General features: G+C 31.1%; 1 protein-coding gene across 1 annotated transcript in view; it reads left to right on the top strand.

Annotated features, from left to right (window-relative positions):
• Nucleotides 1–6,510: 6,510 nt before the first annotated feature.
• The window catches only part of LOC115878378, a 42,070-nt gene continuing 36,474 nt past the window's right edge, over nt 6,511–12,106 (top strand). Inside the window, 1 exon segment of the mRNA XM_030894855.1 lies at nt 6,511–6,663. The gene's annotated coding sequence lies outside the window, so the exon portion shown is untranslated.

Genomic DNA, 12,106 nt, shown 5'->3' with positions numbered 1-12,106 from the left:
AAATATAATTTATTTATTTATTTATTAATATCTCAGAAACCATCGAAATATATTTACTCATATTATGTAAAGTGATCTGAAAGGAAGCCAAAAATGCAATAATTTACAGGGTGTTCCATTATCCAAAACAATTATCTAGATCCACTCACACTTTTTTGAGCCACCCTATAGAAGTTAAAATATTTTCTGAAATACGTCCTTGTACATACTTTAGGTTTACACTTAAACAAAATTCCCAAGTTTTTTATTCTAGGAGCTACAGAATCCAGACGCACTATTGTCGGACCTTGAATAGAAAATTTAATTATTTGAAAAGGTCATATTTAGAATAGAAATTTTACGATTACAAATTTTACGATTATTCTATTTACAAAATAAATTTACTGTAAAAATATTTTTAAATCACTTTGTATATCTATGAAGACAGGGTGAGTCTTAAAAAGTGCAATATTTTTAGGGGTAGTATTTTGACCCCAGAAACAGGATTATAAGTTTTTTTCCCGAAATTTTTTTTTGGAAAATTTGAAATTTTTGGATTTTTTTTTAGTTAAAAAAAATAAATTTTTAATAATATGGTAACATAGGTAGTAGATTAAATTTATAAGAAAGAAAATCCAGAAAAGATCCAGCGGTTCTCAAAATTTTAGAAGAAAATATTTTTTTTTTCGGAAATTTTCAAACTAAGATAACTCGATTATTTTGAATTTACTTGAAAAAAGGTAAAAAGAAAATATGTTTCTTTTATTGCGATCTACCAGCCCTGAAAATATTTGTACTTATTTAAGACTCACCCTGTACATATAAATAGCAGAATGGAGTGAAATTAGATTGTGTTTTTTTAGACACAGATAAATAAAATTCTAAGAATTGTAGCAGAAAGCAGAAAAACAACACGATTTCTGTTTTGAAATGAATCTTACACACTGTAGATAAATATAGAAAAAGTTCTGAATCATTTTTACACATTTCAAATTATTAGAGAAAAAAATATATTAAGGTACATAATATGTTTGATGATGTATAAAATTAAAATAATAAGGGTAGGCAAAAAAAGAAAAATAATAATTTAATTGACGTATTACAGTACTAGGCATGTATTATCAGCATATTGAATGTGTATCATCAGCATCTAGTACAATGTTGGAAGAAAGTGTTAGCTGGTTCAGTGAAATCCAACAGTGTCTGTCCCACGGGAGGGTCCCTGACAGTGACATCTGTCATATTAATTTACAGGCAAATTTTATTTTCTGACGTTTTTTGGATGTCTTATTTTGAAACCTTCCGATAGTTTTATAAAGTAGAATGTTTAGAAGGGGGGTTAATTACCGCGACCTTACAGATTTATTGTGTATTTCCCTTTCTTAAGTTATAACGAGTTATAACTCATCATACAATCTCAGGGCTTTAACAAAAGCCAGTATCTGAGGCGGCTTCACTGAGGCCAGCTTTCCATCCTCGACATCAGCCGTACCAAAGTTCTGAATTGTGTCGTATCGAGCGCTGTAGTCGGCATTTTAAAAAATCGGTTGAAATGCACCAGACCTATACGATGTAGAATGTTTAGGAGGGGAGTTAATCACCGCGACCTTACAGATCTATTTTGTGTTCCCCTTTCTTGAGTTATAACGAGTTATAACTCATCATACAATCTCAGGGCTTTAACAAAAGCCAGTATCTGAGGCGGCTCCACTGAGGCCAGCTCTCCATCCTCGACATCAGCCGTACCAAAGTTCTGAATTGTGTCGTATCGAGCGCTGTAGTCGGCATTTTAAAAAATCGGTTGAAATGCACCAGACCTATACGATGTAGAATGTTTAGGAGGGGGGTTAATCATCGCGACCTTACAGATCTATTTTGTGTTCCCTTTCTTGAGTTATAACGAGTTATAACTCATCATACAATCTCAGGGCTTTAACAAAAGCCAGTATCTGAGGCGGCTCCACTGAGGCCAGCTCTCCATCCTCGACATCAGCCGTACCAAAGTTCTGAATTGTGTCGTATCGAGCGCTGTAGTCGGCATTTTAAAAAATCGGTTGAAATGCACCAGACCTATACGATGTAGAATGTTTAGGAGGGGAGTTAATCACCGCGACCTTACAGATCTATTTTGTGTTCCCCTTTCTTGAGTTATAACGAGTTATAACTCATCATACAATCTCAGGGCTTTAACAAAAGCCAGTATCTGAGGCGGCTCCACTGAGGCCAGCTCTCCATCCTCGACATCAGCCGTACCAAAGTTCATAGCACGATCGTCTCGGCACACTCAGTGATACGGTGATCAGGTGTTTTCCAATGTTTCCCACAGAATCTGCATTCGGCGTTATTCCTCAGCTTCAGCCTACTGAGGTGTACGTTGAGGAGACAGTATCCTGTTAGCAACCCCGTGACAATCCGAAGATTGTTTTTACTTAAATCAAGGAAGATCTTTAATTTTTCTCGGTCGTAATTTCTGAGGAACTTTTTCGAATGTCTTAGACCGTTGGATGACTACTATTCCAAGTTACGGATGGAGTCTTCCAGGTTCTTCAGTTCCGCTTTTAGGTGGTTTCCGCTTTAAAACAGAACGATTCTGGTCCAGTTAGTTTGGTGGGTTCGCTCCTTTTTCAAGTTAGATCATTTGCTTTTTCATTGCCTTCTATCCCTTGGCGAGCGGGCACCCAGAGTAGGAGGGCTTTATTTTCTTTGCCTAATTTGTTTTGCCTAGGCATAAAAGTGAAATAAATTTACGCCTAAGCACAAAATCAAAGAATATCCCAAGCACAAAAGTACGAAAATATATTATTAAACTGATATAAAAAGTGTCAAATTCAACGAGCTTAACCATAGTTTCTCAATATATAATTATTACTTACAGGGTAAAAAGCATACTGCGCACTTGTCCGAAGCGCGGCGCGGTTTTTCACCGCGCTTCGCTTAAGTGCGTGGCAAGCTTTACTTTTAAATATATTTTTTTATAATTTGCAACGTTTAATTTAAAAAAAAAAATAAAAATTATCTGTGACATTTGAAAAAATAGCATTTGTAAAAATCACTTTTTGTACATCGCCTGTAACGGTTGTAACGTCAAAAGTACAGCCTCGACACAAAAAGTGCCAATTTTACTCCTAATAAAACATATTACAATCTAACAACTAATACAAACATTTATTGGCTCTTATCATAGGTATATTATTAAATACAAACTAAACAATATAATTAAAGCTTTAATCATTGCCTGGAAACTTATATGGTGAAATTTTGATAAAATAATTTAGTACTCACTAAAAACACGGTATGTCGCTAGTGGTAGGAAAAATATTTTTTAGAGGTTACTAGTTTATTTGGTTGCCTGTGATATGCATATACAGGGTGTTTCCTAATTAATCTAAAAAATAAAAAATCGTTAGAGAACGGCTTAAGGCGGGCTCTTAATAAGTATATTTATTTTTTTCTCGGCAACCGTTTAATGAACAAGAAAAACTCAAAAGATCAATTTTGTTGAAAAAGGATGGCCAGCCAAGAAAAAAATATATTTTCTTTAAAAAAGCAGTAGTGTACCATTTATGTTAAGCAAAATATCGATTTTTTTTTTATTTTTAACACCCTGTAGATCAGAAAGGAAGTACTTTAGACCTAATGGTTATATAAAAATTGTTTTAAGAACACATGAGGAATCACACCACAATTTTTTAGACTAATTAGAAAACACCCTGTATATTGTCAACTTGACAATGATTGTTGATAAATCAAAAAATACCTTTTCTGTGAAAAAAGCCCGATTTTCGCAGGAACAATTTTAGTTTTTATTGAATTTGGGTCTGCGTCTGCAAATACCGGTATGTTTTTTAATATTCTATCTATCTAAATTTTAAATATCATAGTCAGAAATAGTTTTATTATTTATTAACTGTAAAAATGGTATACTTATAAGTTTTATCAAATATTGTGATTTACTTTCTACCTTGTAGTCAAAATTTATATTTAATAAACTGTAAAATATATATATTCATATGTTTTATTAAAGTTACTCTGATATACTAATATATCAGTGTAACTTTAAAACTAAATCCTTTAAAATCAAATATAAACATAAAAAATATTTACAGCAGAAAAGGCGAAGGCGCTGGGTGCAACGTAGTCTCTACTAAGAACACGGAGGGGCGCTTTGACCCAAAATTTTACTATTAAGTTTCATATCTATCTTAATAGAAGATTATTTTCTTTTATCTATGGCTTTAATCTACGACAATGTCATTATGACACATTTAACATTGTCATTTGGATGTCATTATGGCTTTCATAATAGCCACGCAAATTTTAAAATAAGAAACAAGCAAAAAAAGGTACCTAAATACGTTTATTTATTGTAAACATTAATTATAATATCAGTACAATTGGTTAAATTAATTCCAGACGATGACAGGTGAGTTGAATTTTTAGAAAGTAAATTTATTTCCTGAGTGCTTGAACTTGTTGAAGACCCATCATTGCCAGAAATGTTACCCAAAATATTACATGACACTTTTTTCTTATTTTCTTTGGAATGTTTTATATAGCTCTCTGCCACTGTGTTAGAGCGCCAACCACCATGTCTTTTAACAGTTAATAAATCCACTCCTGAATCTGCAAGGAACGACGCAGACGATCTACGGAAACAATGTCCAGTGTATTGTTGTGGATTTGGTAGACTTAGGAACAATGCTATTTTATACGTCATTTTCCCTAAAGTATTAATGTCAACGGGTTGCTTAATACATTTTCCATTTCTGTACCCCACAAAAAATCGAGTATGCTCTGTGTTGCTTGGCCGCATAGCTATATATCTTCGAACCATTTCCACCATATTTATTCCTTCAACATTCCCTTTCGTTATAAAAGAATCTCGTGATATCTTTGTTTTCGTAAATGAAATAATGACATGAATGCATTATCCTTCATCTCTAACATTTTGCAACTGTAGATTTGTCAACTCGATACGCCGGCAGGCTCCCGCAAGTCCCACCATCAATGAAACTTTTGTCAGGAAATAAGTTTTATAATCGGCTGCCAACAGAAAACAAGTTATGTCTTCTTTTCTTAAAATTCTCGATTTTTTTCACCGAAATCCTTCCGATTATATATATATATATATATATATATATATATATATATATATATATATATATATATATATATATATATATATATATATATATATATATATATATATATATATATATATATTTAATTTTTATGAGAATATCTCTGATATTTTAAATTAGATCATATCTCTGATATTTTAAATTAAATCAAATCTCTTTGTTTGGTGTATTCAATTTTTATGAGAATATCTCTGATATTTTAAATTAAATCAAATCTCTTTGGATCGTCCCTCGTGTCGCGTCGTAGATTAAATTTTGAATGATACATGTTCGATACGTATCGAACTTGTATCATTAATAACTATTAAAAATAGCTAAAAAGTGAGGTATTATATATATATATATATATATATATATATATATATATATATATATATATATATATATATATATATATATATATATATATATATATATATATATATATATATATATATATATATATATATATATATATATATATATATATATATATATGTATTATATAATACTAATATCTGTATTTTTCTTCACTGATATAACTGAACGTAGCATGGAATAATATACCCAAAGTGATGAAGCCTTCCTATGTTTTGAAAGATGTTCAAAATATGCCAGGAGAACCTTTTCGTTACTACTATTCTTGATTCCTTTCCCTTTACACCAATCTTCATGTTTTACATAGGCTTGCTCGTACCTTGATTTTTCGGGAAGTAGGGAATCGACAACGTTTTGCGCAATGCCTTCAATATCCAAAGGGACACTTTCAGAATCAGAAGCACCCATATTAATATTATTATTTGCTTTTTGCTAAAACTGAACGTTTAACACAAAATTGAACATCAATAATTGAGTTGTCAAAGTCAAAATGGAAACAATCAACAAGCACGGTTACCACGGCGTCGACTAGTATGGGCACCCGATAATTTTGAATTTTAATTTTTATGAGAATATCTCTGATATTTTAAATTAAATCAAATCTCTTTGGATCGTCCCTCGTGTCGCGTCGTAGATTAAATTTTGAATGATACATGTTCGATACGTATCGAACTTGTATCATTAATAACTATTAAAAATAGCTAAAAAGTGAGGTATTATTAAACTAGTATTTTGCAAAAACTGTAATAAATATACAACAAATGTAACAATCTGCAAATTAGTTACATTTGCCCATATCTGATGAATATTTACAAGGTTTTTAAAAGCCGGCTTTCCTAGACATTCTCTTCATCTAGTTTTGTTTTGAATGAAATCGAATGAAATCTAAATGAAATTGAAAAGGACCTTTTGACCGATGACGAGAAGCGCCACACCATCAGCGAAATCCGGTCGGCCGCGACGGTCAAGTTTTCGGCCGCTTTTCCAAAGACCGCTCCGTTTTAGCCCCAAAAAAGTACGCCCGTCACGGGAGGCTGACGACGCCGCGACCTCCCCCGCACGCCGCGACGTCCCTACGTCATCGACGCCTCGAAGAAGACGGTCCAAAACGACGCCAACCGTCCCGACGCAGTCAGTGCCGAACAGCAGTCGCAGATCTCGACTCGTTTTTTCGCCAACTTAGTAGGTTAGTAGCAAAAAATCCCAATTCTAAAATCAAAAGGATTGAAATTACAAATGAAAAACTAATTTTCAATGCGAGAAAGTGTTTTTTTCTTAGTATTGAGTGCCTTTTGAGCGCATAAGCTCGTACGTGAGTATATTAGAACTAAGGTTATATGAAAACTACAAAGGTTGAATAATCCAGGATTTAGAGACCTTTTTGTTTACAAGGAATATTTTAAAGTATTAAAAAATATTTATTTAGTTTCTTATAATTATTTTGTAAGTGTATTTTCTGTGACATTTTGAATAGAGCGTTTTCATTATAAAGTTGATACATTAAATCTCAATTATTTTATAGGAATTTAAATCAAAATTATTTTTTCGATATAAAAATGATTGAATATTTTTAGAATTTAGTAAATAACGTATATACTTACATATTATTAGTAAATTTAAAAATAATTTCAGAATACTAAATTTTTGAAACATCGTTATATTGACATGAATTTAAATATATTATAATAATTATCTTACATTTATTATTAGTTTTAGTTATGCTTTTGAGCTTAAAATACTTTATATAACGATAATTATGCTGACTCACACCTTGGACATCTTTACGTTAAGGACCGTTGTTAAAGTTACTTAAGTTAATATATTTCTTTAAAATATTAAATGGAAATATTAAAACAAATTTCCAATGAAAATCAAGAAGGTTGTTTTCCCAGTATTCTATTTTATTTATTTATGTTTTGATTGGCATTACTATATTAGGATAATTGACGTAATAAGGTCATTTTTAATGACTTAAGATGAAGTCTACCGACTTTTTTATAGCTGTGAAGGATCTTTACAGGATTGTTACGGGTTTTCAGTAAAATTATATTCAAAGGAGAATGTTTATGTAACATTTTCTATTAATAGAAATGTATCCAGGGGCTGGCTTTTGATATTTAATATGGAGAAAAATGTTCGTTATTTACTTTATTTATTCATATTATATCAATAATTAGATAACATAATATACTTATTTTATACAAATTAATTTCTTGCCATTATTAAACAGTTACTAAATTAGAAAATTGTTCTTTTTATTTTATATTTTTCAATTTATTTAATTTTTATTTGTTGTCCCGTCATTTTTTACAAATTTAATTACAATGATTATTTTCTATAATTTATATTTAAACTAACTATGGCGTATAGTTAATAAATATTATTCTGTATTATTGAATAAATATATGATATCACAGTATATTACAGTTGAGGGTTGGAACCTTTGGTGTTACACAGCAAAATAAAAACACTAAATCACCACAATACACCAAAACACTTTTACTTTTACACTGGACGCGCGTTTCGCTACCCATGTTAGCATCATCACCAGATGATTATAAACTAAACTGGTTTATAATCATCTGCTGATGATGCCAGTTTTGCCACTATGAAACCAGTTTATAATCATCTGCTGATGATGCTAACATGGTTAGCGAAACGCGCATCCATGGTAAAAGTAAAAGTGTTTTGGTGTATTTTGGTGATTTAGTGTTTTTATATCACAGTATACGTAGAAATAACGTTTTCGTTCAAGCTTTATTTTATTTCTTGACAAAATCTTTAGTATTTCGTCACTAAAATATAAATGTAGAAAGACTAGAAAGTAAAACAGTTAGTTTTTGATGCTTAGCCAATGAAAAATACATAAGGTTTTAGCGGGTCACATGTCGGCAGAAGCAAAAAAAACAAAAAGAATAAAGAAAAATTATTTAAAACATCCAAAGACTACTACTGAGAAGACGTTAGGTTTTCAACAACAGCACATCAAATCAAACTTAAAATTAACAATTACTACTTGATTTTATTAATATTAAGTATTCTGTATATTGTGTTCGTTTCAACTTTGTCTACGAAACATTACCTATACCTATAGCTTTCAAAATAATTAAGAAAATTTGTTTTATAAATTTATCACATGAAAAATTATCAAATTAATTAATGAAACAATTAATCGATTATATCTTATTAAAATAAATAAAACAAACCATTTAAATCTCACTTCCTATTAATAGTAAGGCATCTCGTAAAGGTCTTCCTTCCTTAATTACATTGACGTACTATACGATTTGACTTTGGATATTGTGTCTTTTTTTTTCATGGATTAGATTCCAGAAAACTTGTTTCATTTCTGAATTAATATATAATTTTCGTGTTACATGAAAAAAATTCTTGTAATGTATTGTATTACTGTAGAATATAACATATCTAACTAATCTCCACAACCATATGTATTTATAGAGAGTTGTCAAACTTATATGTTTAACAGTTGCATGTTAATTGATTTTTTTAATAGTTATTATTTTTTCTCCTTATTAATATTTTTAGTTATTTATGTCCTATTTTTTAAATAACATTTTTTAAATTGCACAAAAAAATATAACTGGTATCGTAAATGCCTTTCAAGCTGTCAATCGAGATAAAATTCTTAACCATGTTTGTCAACTTTCTCTAAAATATTAACAATGTTATTTCACTTTAGAGCTTAGGAATATAAGACATTTGTCACAATTTTGACCGGTATTAGCGTAAGCTGATGTATACGAAAAAAAAAATCGATGTCAATCTTGTATGTTTTACTGTTAATACTAATCTTACTTATTCCTAGAAGCTACATAAAGAAATTAGTCAAGATTCCGTATTTATCTTAATTATTGATAAAAAAAATAATGTGCTAATATTATCTATTGATAAAAATGCTGCTTTCATAAATATGTAAAAGCCGAAAAATATAGATTGAGTACTTGTCTGAAAGTGATAGACCACGAGTGTTTCAAATACGTCTTGAATAGCTAACCTGGCTTCAAATACTGAAATAAACATGTACAATTGCCTTTTAAAGCACGCTTGAACCTTCAAGTCCATTCCACTATTTTTGAGATTGACTGATTTGAAGGAACTGGTTTGGAATCGAATAAAATATGGATCAAATCTCGCTGCAATTAATATGAAATAAATGATTGCGGAGAAGGATTGAGATTGAAGCCTGGCTTCAAGTGGAGTTTGCTTGACACAGTCGAAATAAACATGGTCATAGACAATGGTGAATTCTTACATATAATATCTTCGTTTTCTTAGACTCGTGTACTTGGCAAGTATTTTTTGTTGGCCTACAGGGTCTGGCGGGAGTGCGGCGTAGTTCCTATAATAAATAACTTAGAAATTCTGTATAGATGCCCGACGCACCGTGTATACCCTGTATACCAATTACTAATGTTTGTCAAGTACACAAGTCGTGAGAATGCGCCTTAAGACGAGGTTACTGACCGATGTTAAATGAATTGGCGCATGAGAAAATCACTGATGATTTCAGGTGCTCATAAGCATATGGGTTCATGATTTCCGTCTTTCACAAGTTCTAAATGTCAATTCTGGGCTGACTAATGGTGTTCGGATGGTTGGATGATTTGATGAGTTTTGACTTTCCTCCTAAATTAGTATTGTTCCCCATTATTTACTTTAGATTCCTGACACTATACCGTGTGCTGATTGCTCCACTCATGTTCTACGATACATCTGTGCTGTTGCTACATGTTTCTGATGTCCCTCAGACTCGTGTTGATGAAAATCTCTCTTCATTTATAAGTTGCACCATTCTCACATGGAATTTTCTAAATGCTATTGTGTTGGTCTATGATATTTTCAGGTTTTGATTTGCTTTGGAATTGCTTGAATACTTCTTAATGTTCAGAATATTCTAGACCATTTACTTCTTTATGAAATTAGGATAATACTTCAAAATAATAAGTTTTTATTAATTCAGTAGACAATAGTTTACTCTCTCTTAAATTTACATATTTGTTGTTTTGTGGCTGAGATAACATCATCATCATATAATATATAAATTATTCACTGGATTACATAACGAATAATATACAAGGACTATTTTTAAAGGGCAGCTTCTGAAACTGTTTTGTTAAGACTCAAGGTGGCGTTTTTTGCTAAGACTCAAGGTGGCGGTTATCTCTGGTGGCATTTTCAAGGGTACCAGAATAATTGAATTAATTTCAAACGATATTTTTTAAATACAGGGTGTCCCAGAAATAAGTGCAAGTATTTTAACTGGTAGTATATTTTGGCCTCAAAAACAGGCCTATGAGGTATTTTTTTGCGAATTTTTTTTCAAAAATTTTTTTTTAGTTTTAAGTTAAAAAACGTAAATTCTTGATAATATGGCAACATAGGTAGTAGCTTAAATTTACATGAAAGAAAATCCAGAAAAGATCCAGTGGTTCTCAAAATTTTAGTAAAAAATCAAATAGCGATCTAATAGCATTTTTTGGAAATTTTCAAAGTAAAATAACTCAGTTATTTTGGACTTATTTGAAAAACGGTAAAGAGAAAAAATGTTTCTTTTGACCAGATCTAGCACCACTTAAAATACTTGCACTTATTTCTGGGACACCCTGTATAAATTTTTTACAAAGGTTTTCAAAAATAGATAGATATTTCTATATAATAGATATATTATAGATAAATATTTCTCATACAATGTATGCACGGTGTATTTTAGCGATTTTTATTATTTTTTTCTGAATCGTATCAGTTCAGTGTCTATTTTAAACCTGGCCGCGGCTCCGTTCTACAAAAATAGTAGCGGCGAAGCGAACCATTATGTAAATTTATTATGTTAGCGAAATTTTATACGATAATTTGTTTTTCTCTCTTACGAAAAGGTTTTTCTCGGAAATTTTTGGCAGTCAATCCTACACGAACGTTGCTAATTATGTAGCGATGATATTGGAGAGGATCTGCTCCACGGAAAACTTGTAAATTGTTATTTGCTTTTCTCATTCATGGTTCGAAAATTTGGCAAAATGTACTATGAAAAGGCTGTAGTTTTTTCCTTAATATTTCTATTATATAAGTAATATAAATTAATTTAAATTCATTAGGTAATTTAATAATTAGATTAAATCTTTACATGCCAATGAATTATGTATACAGGATGTCCCAGGCTGATCATTAGGGTACCTACATTGTGAAGCATCTCGATGCGATGCTCGCCGGGATGCATCCTACGCGCACTTACTCGCCGTTTTAAAACAGTGCTAAAAAGGGGCGCGTAGGATGCATCGCGGCGAGCATCGCATGGAGATGCCCCACTATTTTTATATCCTTTTGTTGAAGTTTCTGGAGAACTACAATATGCAGATCGGAAATTTTTTGCACATCATTGTGATCTATCGATTAAACATATTTTTAATATGGCGGCCTTTCTGGAAATATCGGAGCTTTTTTATTTATATGGGTGCCCCCTTTTTTTATTACATACTTAAATTCTCTCTAAAATTCTATATACCTAACATTAACCGTTTTTGAGAAAAAAAAATATTTGAAATTTTTGAACGAAAAAAACTGCCTGTCAAAAAAAATTGTATAGCCTAAAAGTCAAATTTAGTGATTACCAC

The sequence above is a fragment of the Sitophilus oryzae genome, unplaced genomic scaffold, assembly GCF_002938485.1.
Source record: "Sitophilus oryzae breed Bouriz unplaced genomic scaffold, Soryzae_2.0 scaffold_1508_pilon_pilon, whole genome shotgun sequence".
Lineage (NCBI taxonomy): Eukaryota > Metazoa > Arthropoda > Insecta > Coleoptera > Curculionidae > Sitophilus > Sitophilus oryzae.
This window is presented reverse-complemented; position numbering and strand designations above follow the sequence as displayed.